The sequence below is a fragment of the Schistocerca nitens genome, chromosome 5, assembly GCF_023898315.1.
Source record: "Schistocerca nitens isolate TAMUIC-IGC-003100 chromosome 5, iqSchNite1.1, whole genome shotgun sequence".
Taxonomy (NCBI): Eukaryota; Metazoa; Arthropoda; class Insecta; order Orthoptera; family Acrididae; genus Schistocerca; species Schistocerca nitens.
This window is the reverse complement of record NC_064618.1, coordinates 643,365,199-643,379,194: the sequence shown is the minus strand read 5'-3', so window position 1 is coordinate 643,379,194 and position 13,996 is coordinate 643,365,199.

Genomic DNA, 13,996 nt, shown 5'->3' with positions numbered 1-13,996 from the left:
TCTTGTGGTGCTGTAAGTATGGACATCACTGTTCTTCTCACATTGTGATGGTTTATTTAGGACGAATTTCATTAGCGAATGTATATACTGTAATGGTGCCGTTAAAATGCCTAACGCCTTGGAAAGGTGCCTACATGACGATCTCGGCTGAACACCACATATTATTCTTATTTCTGACTTTTATGCAGTCAGTACTTTCGTTATATGTGATGAGCTATCCCAGAAAATTATTCCATAGACATTATCGACTGCAAAACGCAGAATATCACAGGAGGTTGAATCATTTGTTTACAAGATTAGGAATTGTATTAAGAGCAAAAGCAACTCAACTTAAATTTTCGAGTAGCTCAGTAATATGCTTTCTTTAGTTCAAGTTTTCATCGATACGTGCACCCAAACATTGGAACATTCTGCCCTGTTTACGACTCCTGTTTACGTGCTACCTCAATTTGCAGTAGACTTTGATCGAGCTGTGTTACTCGGCAATGACACAACGAGCTAAAGTTTCTTTCGTCCTTAAGTTTTGCACACCACTGTATATAACCTGAAAAACTGATTAATAGGATTCCGAAAAATACAGCTGGGATAAGAATTTTTATATTTCTTATATGCATAGTTTAAGAGGAGTGATCAAATAGTAACGGGAATTATTGTTTTCCTTAAAGAATCTTTATTTATTCATTAACATCACTTTCGTCCCCTTCAAAGTAATTCTCCTCAAATACAATATACCTTTTTCCAATCTTGGAAGCACTTCTAGAACTCACTTTTCCTTATTGTGTTCTGTATCTTCAGCGATTCTATTTTTTACTCATCAATGATGGCAAAATAACGTCCTTTCATGGTGCTCTTCAGCTACGGGAATATAAAGAAGTCGCAGGGGGCCATGTTCGGCAAGACAACGTAATGGCTTTGTTTTTTACCAAAAGCTCACGAACAAGCATCGAGGTGCATTGTCGTGATGCAATTTCCATGAGTAGTTTTGTCACTATTCTGGTAGTTTTATTCAGATTCCTTCAAGCAAACGGCGTGTAACTTCCAGGTAGTATTCCTTATTGAATGTACGGCCATACACTGTTCCACTGTAATCGAAGAAAACAGTGAGAAGAGCCTTCACATGTGATCGAACTAGTCGATTTTTTTCACTCTTGGCCCTTCAGACAGTTACCATTGGGACGACTGAGCCTTGGTTTCGACGCTATACGCGTATATCCAAGTTTCGTCACCTGTTGCAAACTTCTTCACAACTTTTTCATCGTTGTCGACTTCATTCATCAGTTCCTGAGCGATGTCTACTAGAGGTCGTTTTTGGTCGAAATTCAACAATTTCGGAACAAACTCTTATGCTACACGTACATGCCCAAAACCCCCGAAAAAGTTGTTTGGCATGAGCCAAAGGATGTGCCGACATCATCAGCAACCTCTCTGATGGTGATTTAGTGATTTTCCAGAACCATTTTCTTTACATCTACCACACTGACGTCAGTAACTCATGTGCTAGGGCGTCCACGACTGTCGTGGTCTTACAAGTCTTCTCGACCCTCTCTGAAACGTTTACACCACTCTTAAACTCTTGTTTTGCTCATAATAGATTCGCCAAAAGCCATAGTCAACATTTCAACTGCTGTGTTGCCCTTTATTCCATTTTTCCATTGAAATTTGATGCAAATTATTTTATCCATCTTTTTCGAAAGTAAAACTTCGCCGAGCACACATATGACGTTTTCGGCTATCAACACTAAAGTAAATATTCAAAACTGCTGGAAATGCAAACATACATCAGGAATATGTGTGCGAGGTGCCGGGGTGGAGAAGCGTTTGTACCTCTTTAATTCAGACTAACTTTGCATGAGAACGAGACATGCACTCGACCCCCTCCTTATCTACCAGCTAATTAATTATGCGCGCAACGGTTACGGAAGAAAATGATGGTGGACCCTGCTAGTTGGTAAAATAAGGACTGCACACTCACAATAATTTTTTAAAAAAATCGTAATCTACTCCAAAAAAGAGAACTATATCATAATAAACAACAGAAAATGGGATTCTGCCTATATCTACAAAATGGTATGCGGATTAAATATTACAATGTGATTTATTACATATCAGAACATAAACGCACAAGATTGTCGACACACACAGTAGATTAAAGGATATACACTCCTGGAAATGGAAAAAAGAACACATGGACACCGGTGTGTCAGACCCACCATACTTGCTCCGGACACTGCGAGAGGGCTGTACAAGCAATGATCACACGCACGGCACAGCGGACACACCAGGACCCGCGGTGTTGGCCGTCGAATGGCGCTAGCTGCGCAGCATTTGTGCACCGCCGCCGTCAGTGTCAGCCAGTTCGCCGTGGCATACGGAGCTCCATCGCAGTCTTTAACACTGGTAGCATGCCGCGACAGCGTGGACGTGAACCGTATGTGCAGTTGACGGACTTTGAGCGAGGGCGTATAGTGGGCATGCGGGAGGCCGGGTGGACGTACCGCCGAATTGCTCAACACGTGGGGCGTGAGGTCTCCACAGTACATCGATGTTGTCGCCAGTGGTCGGCGGAAGGTGCACGTGCCCGTCGACCTGGGACCGGACCGCAGCGACGCACGGATGCACGCCAAGACCGTAGGATCCTACGCAGTGCCGTAGGGGACCGCACCGCCACTTCCCAGCAAATTAGGGACACTGTTGCTCCTGGGGTATCGGCGAGGACCATTCGCAACCGTCTCCATGAAGCTGGGCTACGGTCCCGCACACCGTTAGGCCGTCTTCCGCTCACGCCCCAACATCGTGCAGCCCGCCTCCAGTGGTGTCGCGACAGGCGTGAATGGAGGGACGAATGGAGACGTGTCGTCTTCAGCGATGAGAGTCGCTTCTGCCTTGGTGCCAATGATGGTCGTATGCGTGTTTGGCGCCGTGCAGGTGAGCGCCACAATCAGGACTGCATACGACCGAGGCACACAGGGCCAACGCCCGGCATCATGGTGTGGGGAGTGATCTTCTACACTGGCCGTACACCACTGGTGATCGTCGAGGGGACACTGAATAGTGCACGGTACATCCAAACCGTCATCGAACCCATCGTTCTACCATTCCTAGACCGGCAAGGGAACTTGCTGTTCCAACAGGACAATGCACGTCCGCATGTATCCCGTGCCACCCAACGTGCTCTAGAAGGTGTAAGTCAACTACCCTGGCCAGCAAGATCTCCGGATCTGTCCCCCATTGAGCATTTTTGGGACTGGATGAAGCGTCGTCTCACGCGGTCTGCACGTCCAGCACGAACGCTGGTCCAACTGAGGCGCCAGGTGGAAATGGCATGGCAAGCCGTTCCACAGGACTACATCCAGCATCTCTACGATCGTCTCCATGGGAGAATAGCAGCCTGCATTGCTGCGAAAGGTGGATATACACTGTACTAGTGCCGACATTGTGCATGCTCTGTTGCCTGTGTCTATGTGCCTGTGGTTCTGTCAGTGTGATCATGTGATGTGTCTGACCCCAGGAATGTGTCAATAAAGTTTCCCCTTCCTGGGACAATGAATTCACGGTGTTCTTATTTCAATTTCCAGGAGTGTAGTATACTGAAATATTATGAGAATAAGAGTTGGCTCGAGAACAGGGGGCTCCTACTCTCTGTGATACAATAGACTGACGATGATGACTGGAGGTCCTCATGAATCAAATATTATCATCTTCCGACTATATAGCAGTATAGTCGTGAGTCGCAGTTAGTAGTGAGAGCTCAAATGGGATCACATGGAGAAACAAGCAAGGTGGACTTGTAGCAAAGCGAGCGCGAGTGCTGCTGAGGGATTCAGTATAAAATTAATAAGGTCCTACAATGCCGGAGCCCCAAAATTACTGTACCAGTACTGAAATCAGCAGCAGGTCGTCGGTACGCAGCGTCCTGATGATGTAAGCGCCGACTTCTGCCGTGCAGCAACTCTGTGTCAATTCCTAGCCGCGAAGGCTGTCCGAAAACTAATAAGTTCTTCCGAATACGAGCGACCAAGTCGCAAGACCGTCCGACTCCGAGGAAGATCAGATCCCGAATCCCAGCCCACGCAAAGCAAGAGCAAAGCCTACATTGCTCAACTCCCTACTCTCCGCGAAAACCGCGAATCAGCATTCAGTTCTGATTCCGAAATTCCCCCACACTGTCTCAGAACATTCGCGCCAATAGCGACCGTTCCCTCCAATTTCGAGCAGGGCTTTATGACGTCAACTAGCCTCAGTATAAGTTGAACAATCACACCTCTGCTATTCAGCTGAGGGCACTAAGCTTGCCGTTTGACCGGCTACGAAAACAACCTGTCTAGAACACTGACCATCCGGTGCCAGACAGTCGCACTCAGCAGGGCACAGTCCACAAGTTTTCTCCGAATCAAGAGGACAATGCAGTCAGTCAGTGCCAGGAATCTCCGTTCCGGACGCGCCGGAGCGGTAAACACATAAACTGCGGCGACACTCAGACGTCTCTCAGGTCGTTTCGCCCTGCATACAATAGGCGAAACTCGACCGATGTCCACAGAGCATAAGAGGATTCTATGCTCTGTGCCGACGTCAGTCGTTCCGTCAGGCGCTTAAGCCTATTGTACGAACCCCACAGAATTCAGGGAAGTGCAGCCCCCAGCTGGAAACGCAGTGTGCCGCGTCCTCCGATGCTCGCCTCGCACAGGCCACCCATACAACTAAATCAACATGCATGGGAATCAAGAGTGAGCTCTCAGTACAAATACTCTCATTACAATAACTTTATTCGATCTGTTACTACCGTGCAATGACATAGACCATTAATAAAATTAGTCAAAATGAGAAGAGACATGCAAAAGAGGGCATGGAACCTCTCATGTGTACCAGAAAGATAAAAAAAATTAAAATCTTATGTCTAAGGCCCGCGAAATCAAACAATCTCGGTCACATTTTGATCACGTCTCGTATGTGCTACATATGAAGCAGAGAGCAGTAAAATAAATGTACCGGGTGATCAAAAAGTCAGTATAAATTTGAAAACTGAATAAATCACGGAATAATGTAGATAGAGAGGTACAAATTGACACACATGCTTGGAATGACATGGGGTGTTATTAGAACCAAAAAAATACAAAAGTTCAAAAAATGTCCGACAGATGGCGCTTCATCGGATCAGAAAAGCAATAATCAGCATAACAAAGTAAGACAAAGCAAAGATGATGTTCTTTACAGGAAATGCTCAATACGTCCACCATCATTCCTCAACAATAGGAATAATGTTCCATAAGATTTCGGGATTGCAGCCGGATCTCATCGACTTCTTTCCACGATATTTCGGCTGCCAACCTTACAGCCATCTTCAGGCGAGTGTTTGACACTGGAGATTGCTAGTGCAAGTCGCTCTATTTATACTTAAAAGTGCCGCAGGCGCGCATGCGCTAGTTACCGTAGCATGCGCGCCACCTGTCGATTCCAAGGCCCTCTACGATATTACTGCATCTATGGAGCGCCAACAAATGCATGAAAAAAGTAAAACATGCACACAGATGTGTCCAAAACAATAAAAGGAAAATTTCAATATTAAATTTAAAATTACTTGTCGCTCGACATGTCAGAAGCCATAAAAAGTTTTCTTTTGGTTGAAATTAAAGAAATCAACGGGTCCCAGGCCTTATTCAATAAAAAGCCGCCATCACGATTAATGAGATTTTCCGCTAAACGAAGGATGATCTGGGATTACGGAAGGCTGGAATTTATAAAATACCTTGCGAGTGTGGGGAAGCCTACATTGGTCAAACCACACGCACAGTACACGACCGCTGCGTTGAACATGAGCGCCACACTCGCCTTTTACAGCCCAGTAAGTCGGCCATAGCCGAACATTGTATATCCACAGGACATACTATGGATTATTCGGCCACGAAAATCTTGGCCCCATCGAGATCCTTCTGGGATTCAGTTGTGAAGGAATCCGTCGAAATACGTTTAGCGGAAAATCTCATTAATCGTGATGGCGGCTTTTTATTGAATAAGGCCTGGGACCCGTTGATTTCTTTAATTTCAACCAAAAGAAAACTTTTTATGGCTTCTGACATGTCGAGCGACAAGTAATTTTAAATTTAATATTGAAATTTTCCTTTTATTGTTTTGGACACATCTGTGTGCATGTTTTACTTTTTTCATGCATTTGTTGGCGCTCCATAGATGCAGTAATATCGTAGAGGGCCTTGGAATCGACAGGTGGCGCGCATGCTACGGTAACTTGCGCATGCGCGCCTGCGGCACTTTTAAGTATAAATAGAGCGACTTGCACTAGCAATCTCCAGTGTCAAACACTCGCCTGAAGATGGCTGTAAGGTTGGCAGCCGAAATATCGTGGAAAGAAGTCGATGAGATCCGGCTGCAATCCCGAAATCTTATGGAATATTCGATACGCCGGGAAAATTTCAAGAGTCACAGGAATAATGTTGTGAACAGCACTGTAAAGCTTGTCCGGAGTTATGGTGAGGCAATGGCGTCGGATGTTTTCTTTCAGCATCCCTAGAGATGTTGGTCGATCACGATACACTTGCGACTTCAGGTAACCCCAAAGCCAATAATCGCACGGACAGAGGTCTGGAGACCTGGGAGGCCAAGCATGACGAAAGTGGCAGCTGAGCACACGATCATCACCAAACGACGCGCGCAAGAGTTCTTTCATGCGTCTAGCAATATGGGGTGGAGCGCCATCCTGCATAAACATCGTACGTTCCAGCAGGTGTTTATCAGCCAGGCTGGGGATGATGCGATTCTGTAACATATCGTTGTACCTCTCACCCGTCACGGTAGCAGTTACAAAACCAGAATCACGCATTTCCTCGAAGAAAAAAGGCCTGATAAAGGTAGATGCGGTAAATCCAACCCATACCGTGACTTTCTCGTCGTGCAATGGAGTTTCCACGACAGTTCTAGGATTTTCGGTATCCCAAATTCTGCAGTTGTGGGCGTTGACAGACCCTCAGAGCGTGAAATGAGCTTCGTCGGTCCACAACACGCTACTCAACCATTCGTCATCTTCCGCCATCTTTTGAAACGCCCACACCGCAAATGCCCTCCGCTTCACTAAATCGGCAGGTAACAGTTCATGTTGCCGATGGATTTTGTACGGATAGTGAAACACGTATGTTGTGCGGCAGCGATGCTGAGACATTGTAGAATCTCTGACCAGAGCAGTTGCGCTCGACTCGCGGTAGCGAGCAGTCAGTCAGTCTGCAGTAGTCATTCCTCAGTAGTGCTTGGAGTCGGTTGCTAGCAGTAGCGGAGAGCAGTCGGCGGGCGTCGGCATCGCAATGGTCGAGATTCAGGACGAGGTATAATTTATTTAAATAAATAATCATGCAGCTTTGCGCTCATCAGATAATGTAACGAACACTCATTGTAATTTAACTTTCAAAAATCGCCCCCAATAATAATTTTGATTTAAAAGCAATTTTAGAGACAATCATTCAAATTTCCTTCCATTTCCTTTTAACAAAGATTTTTAAAAGGTACTTCCAATGCTTTTCATGCAAGCGCCAGAGAACAATAAGAGCAGAATTTTGACATGCAGTTTCACTAAGGTAAGAAATTTATTCTCGTTTCGCACAGGGCAAACACCGACTTTTCGGTTGAATTGAGTTTAGGTTATCATTACAGTTTCATTATCATGGGATTAGCGTTCATTATTTAATGGGAACTTGTACTTGAGTCAGATAGCGAGCTTTCATTTAATTGTCTTTGCCATTAATATTCTGTGGGAAGGTCACACTTAGCTGTGGCTCCATTAATAATAAATATAGTTTTTTTTTTTATAGAATTTGTTGTGGGAAGGTTACATTTGGCTCCATTTCTATTAAGTATTGTCCTTTTAAATTTTCCGTGGGGAGGTTACACTTGGCGACACCGGGTCCAGGATCGTATTTCGTGAGAATCTTTTGAAAAAAAGTCAGATATCTGCTCTTATTTGCTTAGATATAATTAGAATTGGCGCAACGCTTTTACTAATTTGTGACTTTCTTTCTTCAGATCATCGGCAATTAGTTGCTCTGTTGAATTTGTGTGTTGTTTTTGCATTGTGATTATTTCTTTTGTGAATATTTTGTCTATTGTTAAAATGCCGCGAAAGACTGTGAATAGTGTATCGCGAGGTATTTTGAATGAAAATTCCGATTTAAACATGACCGATAGCAATTGTGACGCGCAGAGTAGTGACGACAATGCTATGTTCATTAACAGTCAGTGCGTTCCAACCAATAATGATGATTTTCAGCTTAATGATGAACAAATGAACTCAATTGTCTCCTGTGTTAATTTGACGACAATTGATGACGCGGGGCGTTCTGTTGGAATGAGCGCTGCCCAACTTAACACACCCAGTTTGGAAAATTCAAATAACGAACAGACAAATTTGTCTAATGAAAATGGACAGTGTACTGAAAGTACGACGGATCCATTTAATTCAGAAATAGTGACCGACAGTGAAAATTTAACTGACAAACCTTTGTGTAAATCTCAGAATAACCAAATGATTACAGAAAGCGAAACAATTCCAGATCCACCATTAAACAGTACAGATAATAGAGTAGGTAATGTTACTGAGGATCCAATCATGGCATTGTTGCTACGAATTAATGAACGTATAGAAAAACTAGATAACGATTCCAAACAAAATAAAGAAGAGTCCAAACAACAGAGTGAAAATCTTAAACAACACTTAAATGAAAAATTAGATAACAATTCCAGACAGTTAAATGAAAAATTAGACAACAATTCCAGAGAGTTAAATGAAAAATTAGACAACAATTCCAGACAGTTAGATGAAAAATTAGACAACAGTTCGAGACAGCTTAGTGAACAAATTAGAGCCGTTGCCGCACAGTGTCATGACACTAAGGAACAGTTACGCGAAGAAATTGAGGCTGTTGCTCAGGAATTAAGGGAATTGCAAACAGCTGCAACAGAAACACTCAGAGACGAAATTAGCGGAGTCGCTAAACAATGCTCTGAAAAAGCTACACAATTACGCGACGAATTTAAAGCAATGACAGCAGAACTTTCGCGCACAGTAGATGCAAAGATTGACGCGAAATTCGACCAACAGAACTCTCAAATTAACGAACGTCTTAGTCTTCACATACAGAACAGTGATACGCGTTTCCGCAAATTTATTGATGATCAAAATAAAGTCAAACGTCAAGTCATGGAAACAATCACTGCTCAGAGACAGGAAGACAAACGTAAAATGTTTGCGAAGGCAAAAACATACGTAGACAATAATATTGCCACAGTTTCGGACAAAATCAATACTCTCGAACAGGCGAACACAGAATTAAGTGACGAAATTTCTGACCTAAAATCAAAAACAGATACACACACAGCAGATATTCAAACAGTGACCGATAGACTCGAACAATTAGAGCTAACACAGGATTCCGATGTCGTCAAAGCCGATGTTAGAAAACTGAACGGAACTACAAGTAAATTGCAAAACCAGATTAATGCCAATGACACTAAAACCGATGATCAGGTAAAAATACTGACTGAAAAATGTGATGAATTGGCCAGTCGTATTGACGTCATCGAAACTACTAATGACAATAAATCAGACGATACTTCACCGGTTTCATTTAATCAAACACCGGAATTTCAAAATCTACAGCAGACTATTAATGAGATCGATTCGTCTAATAACACCTTGCGCAGAAAGTTGTCTAGTTTACAACAGGAAGTAACAGAAATGAAAAGTATTTCAGTTAATAACGCATCACAGCAGACGCCATTTTTCGAACATTTGCCAGACTCACGCAGCGCGTATAATTTGAGTAATCAACAGAGAGTACGGGACTTAGATTCCGAACAACCACAGTTCAACAGATTCTCTTACAATCCTGAACCTGTTCCATCACACAGAGATGATAATTTCGATTACAAACATTTTCTGTCAGTGAGAAAGTTTAAAGTGTTTAAAAACGACAGAACACAGATTCACCCACTAGATTGGATACAACAGTTTAGCTTTGCTTTTCCACCGACTTGGCCCGTTACGCACAAACTGGAATTTATTTGCAGCTTTTTGGAAGGCGAACCGGCAACTCGTATGAGGCCGATCGCGAGACAATGTTATTCAGTAGAGGAATTTCAGAATGCTTTTCTGTCAGCGTACTGGTCGAAGACGACACAGCGCGGAATTAAAGATCAGCTAATTAGTTTGCCAAATTATGAGAACACAAATTTTCCTAGTGTAACGCAATTTTTTGAGCACATGGTGCAACAAAACCAGTATTTAAGTGAACCCTATAGTGAATCCGCACTCATTCAATTATGTATCTCTAAATTACCACGGTCATTAAGAGTTTCACTTCTAACGGGTCAGCAAAAAGAAAACATTTCAGCTTTCAGAGATCTATTGCAGCTTTTAGAAGTGCAGCAATCTGATTATTCTTTTGTAAACAAAAACTTTTCGTATAACAACCAAGGCCAACAAACGTACAGCAATTACGATCAGGGACGTAATTTCAATAGGAGAGGTAACAGACGCTTTAGAAACGACAACTACCAGAACTTAAATGACAGACAAAATTCTAATTATCGGCATCGTCAAAATATTCAGCAACAGGAACCACCTTTTAGTAACAATAGACGATTTCCACCACAACAGCATGAAAGTCAGCCGGTTCGAATACATAACCAACAATGTAATGCACAAGGTCAGCCTAACTTTAATGTTTCACCGCGTGGACGTATAGTCCCTGATACAACAAATAGTAACGCACGGCAGCAAAGAAACAACTACGTACAGAAAACACAATACTTCAATTCCTATCGCAATGCTCCGTATAGGAATGAGTATCACGACAGACGTAAAAACGATGAGCACAATTTTCAGCGTACATCTAACAACAGTCGGTCATACCAACAGCAAAATTATCCACAAGAACCTATTCTCATGAATGAACCCGACAGTAGGTATCATCCAGAGCGTAATACGTCTGGAAGAAGTAATAGAACTGTTCAAATTGTAGAAATGCCACAACATCCTCGTGATGATAATAATAACACGTCAGATAGAATCTGACTAGATACTGTACAGGACGCATCTTCCAATAACACAAGCACTAGTTTTGACACGCAAAATGTTGTTCACGAAAATGTAATTACGTTTGACGACATCAGAGACACTCTTTTGCAGGAAAAACCAGTTGTTCAGAAAACCATTTCACATCCTGTCATAGAAATTAAAATTGGTTCATCGAAATTTTCAGCAGTAATTGATTCCGGATCACCTATGTCAGTCATTAATGAGGAAACTTTCAACGAGTGTAACAAAGAGAATATTTATCCTACATTTCCTTTAGGCAAAACGAAAGTGAAAGGAGCAGTATCGAGTAAAGGAGTGGATGTAAAATTACAGACGCATTTATCATTTTGTATTGGAGGTCATATTTTTCACTCAAATTTTTGGATTGTTCCTTTATTGACAACAGACGTTATTTTAGGCATGAACTTTCTCGTACAACACGACGCAGTGGTTGATTTTCAAAATTCTTATTTAATGTTGAAAGACGAAAATGTACAATTAGCTTTAGAGTTTCAGCACTCATTATCGACAGAAGAGGAAACAATTAACCGCACAGAGGTCATTTCAGTATCGCGTAACATAGACTGTAATCCCACATTGTTCACGGATACGTACGTACACAACTATAATACTCCAGACGAAACTGACTACGACGTAATGCAAATGATTTCTGATAAAGTTAAACAAAGCAGTGCAAATACAGACGACGAACGAACGCAATTACATAAAATTCTTTTACAACAAGCTCCAGTTTTCGACAACATTCCTGGTACTATGTCCGGCTTTATGTACGAATTTCAAGTCAAACAGCACGACACATTTAAAGCAAAGCATTATCCCATTCCATATATCCACAGAGAACAAGTTAAAAAAGAATTGCAGGATATGCTCGATCAAGGAATTATTGAACCAGCAGTTAGCCCGTACATAAACCCGCTGCATATTGTTAAGAAAAAAGATGGCTCACTTCGCCTCGTACTTGATTCACGTCACATTAATGACATTATTATTAATGAAACAGATCGACCACAGACATTAGAAGAACTACTACAGAAATTTCACGGTACAGCTATTTATTCCACATTAGATTTGAAATCGGGATTTTGGCAAATTCAACTTCATCCGAATTGCAGAAAGTATACAGCTTTTCTCTGTTTTGGTGACTGTTATCAATTTTGTAAATTACCGTTCGGCCTAACTATTTCTTCTGCTGCTTTTATTCGCGGTTTGAACACAATACTTCCAACAGAACTTAAAGACAGAATTACGACGTACGTAGACGACATTCTTATTGCAGAAGCTAACTGGTCTGAACATAATCTGATTTTAGAACGACTATTGCAAACTTTCCATGCACAAGGACTCACAGTTAACCTCAGTAAATCGCATTTTGGTAAAACTTCTATAAAATTTCTTGGACACGTAATTTCAGCAGAAGGCATTGCGCCTGATCCAGAAAAACTTCAAGCTCTACGTGACATTACTGTTCCTACAACAAAGAAACAATTACGCAGTTTTTTGGGCTTAATTAACTTTTTTCGTAAATTTATTCATCACTCTGCTTTAGACACACCTAGATTATGCCAATTAACAGGTAAAAATACTATTTGGTCATGGGATAAGCAAGCACATTCTGAATTCGTGAACCTGAAACATGCTTTGTTGAATGCTCCACTTTTATCGCACCCAGATCTTACTCGAAATTTTTCTATTGCCACCGACAGTTCTAACACAGCTTTAGGCGTACACATTTTTCAGGAAATTGAAGAAGATAGCTCTACAGTAATTAAAAACATCGCATTTGCAAGCCGTATTTTGTCACCTGCTGAACGAAATTATTCCGTTACTGAACTAGAAACATTATGTGTTGTATGGGCTTTTACGAGATTTCGGCACTTTCTTTATGGCAGACATACCACCGTTTACACAGATCACAGAGCTATACAATTTTTACTTTCAGCTAAATTTACTCACGACAGATTAAGCAGATGGAAACTGTATTTACAGGAATTTAATTTTACGATTGTTCACATTCCCGGCACACAAAATGTTATAGCAGACGCACTTTCTCGTTCTCTCAGCAACAATCAGCAAGACGTCGCAACCAACTTCTGCAAAGCAAATTTCAGTGTCATGTACATTCAACAAGTTGCATTTGAAAATTTTATTTCCTCGTCATTACAGGACATAGCACGAGAGCAAAGCAAAGACAATGTGTGGAAAGAAATTAAACACCTTTGGCAAGATAAGAATAATGTTACGATTAGAAACCACTACACTGTACGCAATGACATTCTGTTTCGCCGCTCTCATCCAGACAGTAACAATTGGTTATTATGCATTCCTGACGAACTGGTTAACAAATTAATCTGGTACACTCATTTAAGCTACGCACATTATGGAGCAAGAAAATGTTTTCTGATACTGAGACAGAACTGTTATTTTGCCAACATGGAAAAACGTATACGACGAGTTTTAGCGTCATGTAAAATTTGCCAGAAAGCTAAGTCTGACACCACTTCACACATTCCTCCATTATATCCCATTGTACCTGTTAAATTAAGACATATGGCCGCAGTAGACATTTTTGGTCCAATTCCGAGAACTAATAGAGGTTTTTGCTACATCTTTGTCGCTGTTGAACTCACTTCAAAATTTCTTACTTTCACTCCGTTACGCAAAGCTACTGCCAAAACTGTTTCGAAAGCATTTGTAAAGCACTTCTTATTTCATGTAGGACATGTGATGAAAGTAATTTCTGACAATGGATCACAATTTCGTTCTGTCATATGGACACGCATGTTACGAGCTAGAAACATTTCTCCGATTTATATATCCAAGTACCACGCCTCTTCGAACCCTTGTGAACGACTAATGAAAGAAATTGGCAAACTGTGTAGAATATACTGCCACAAAAGACAT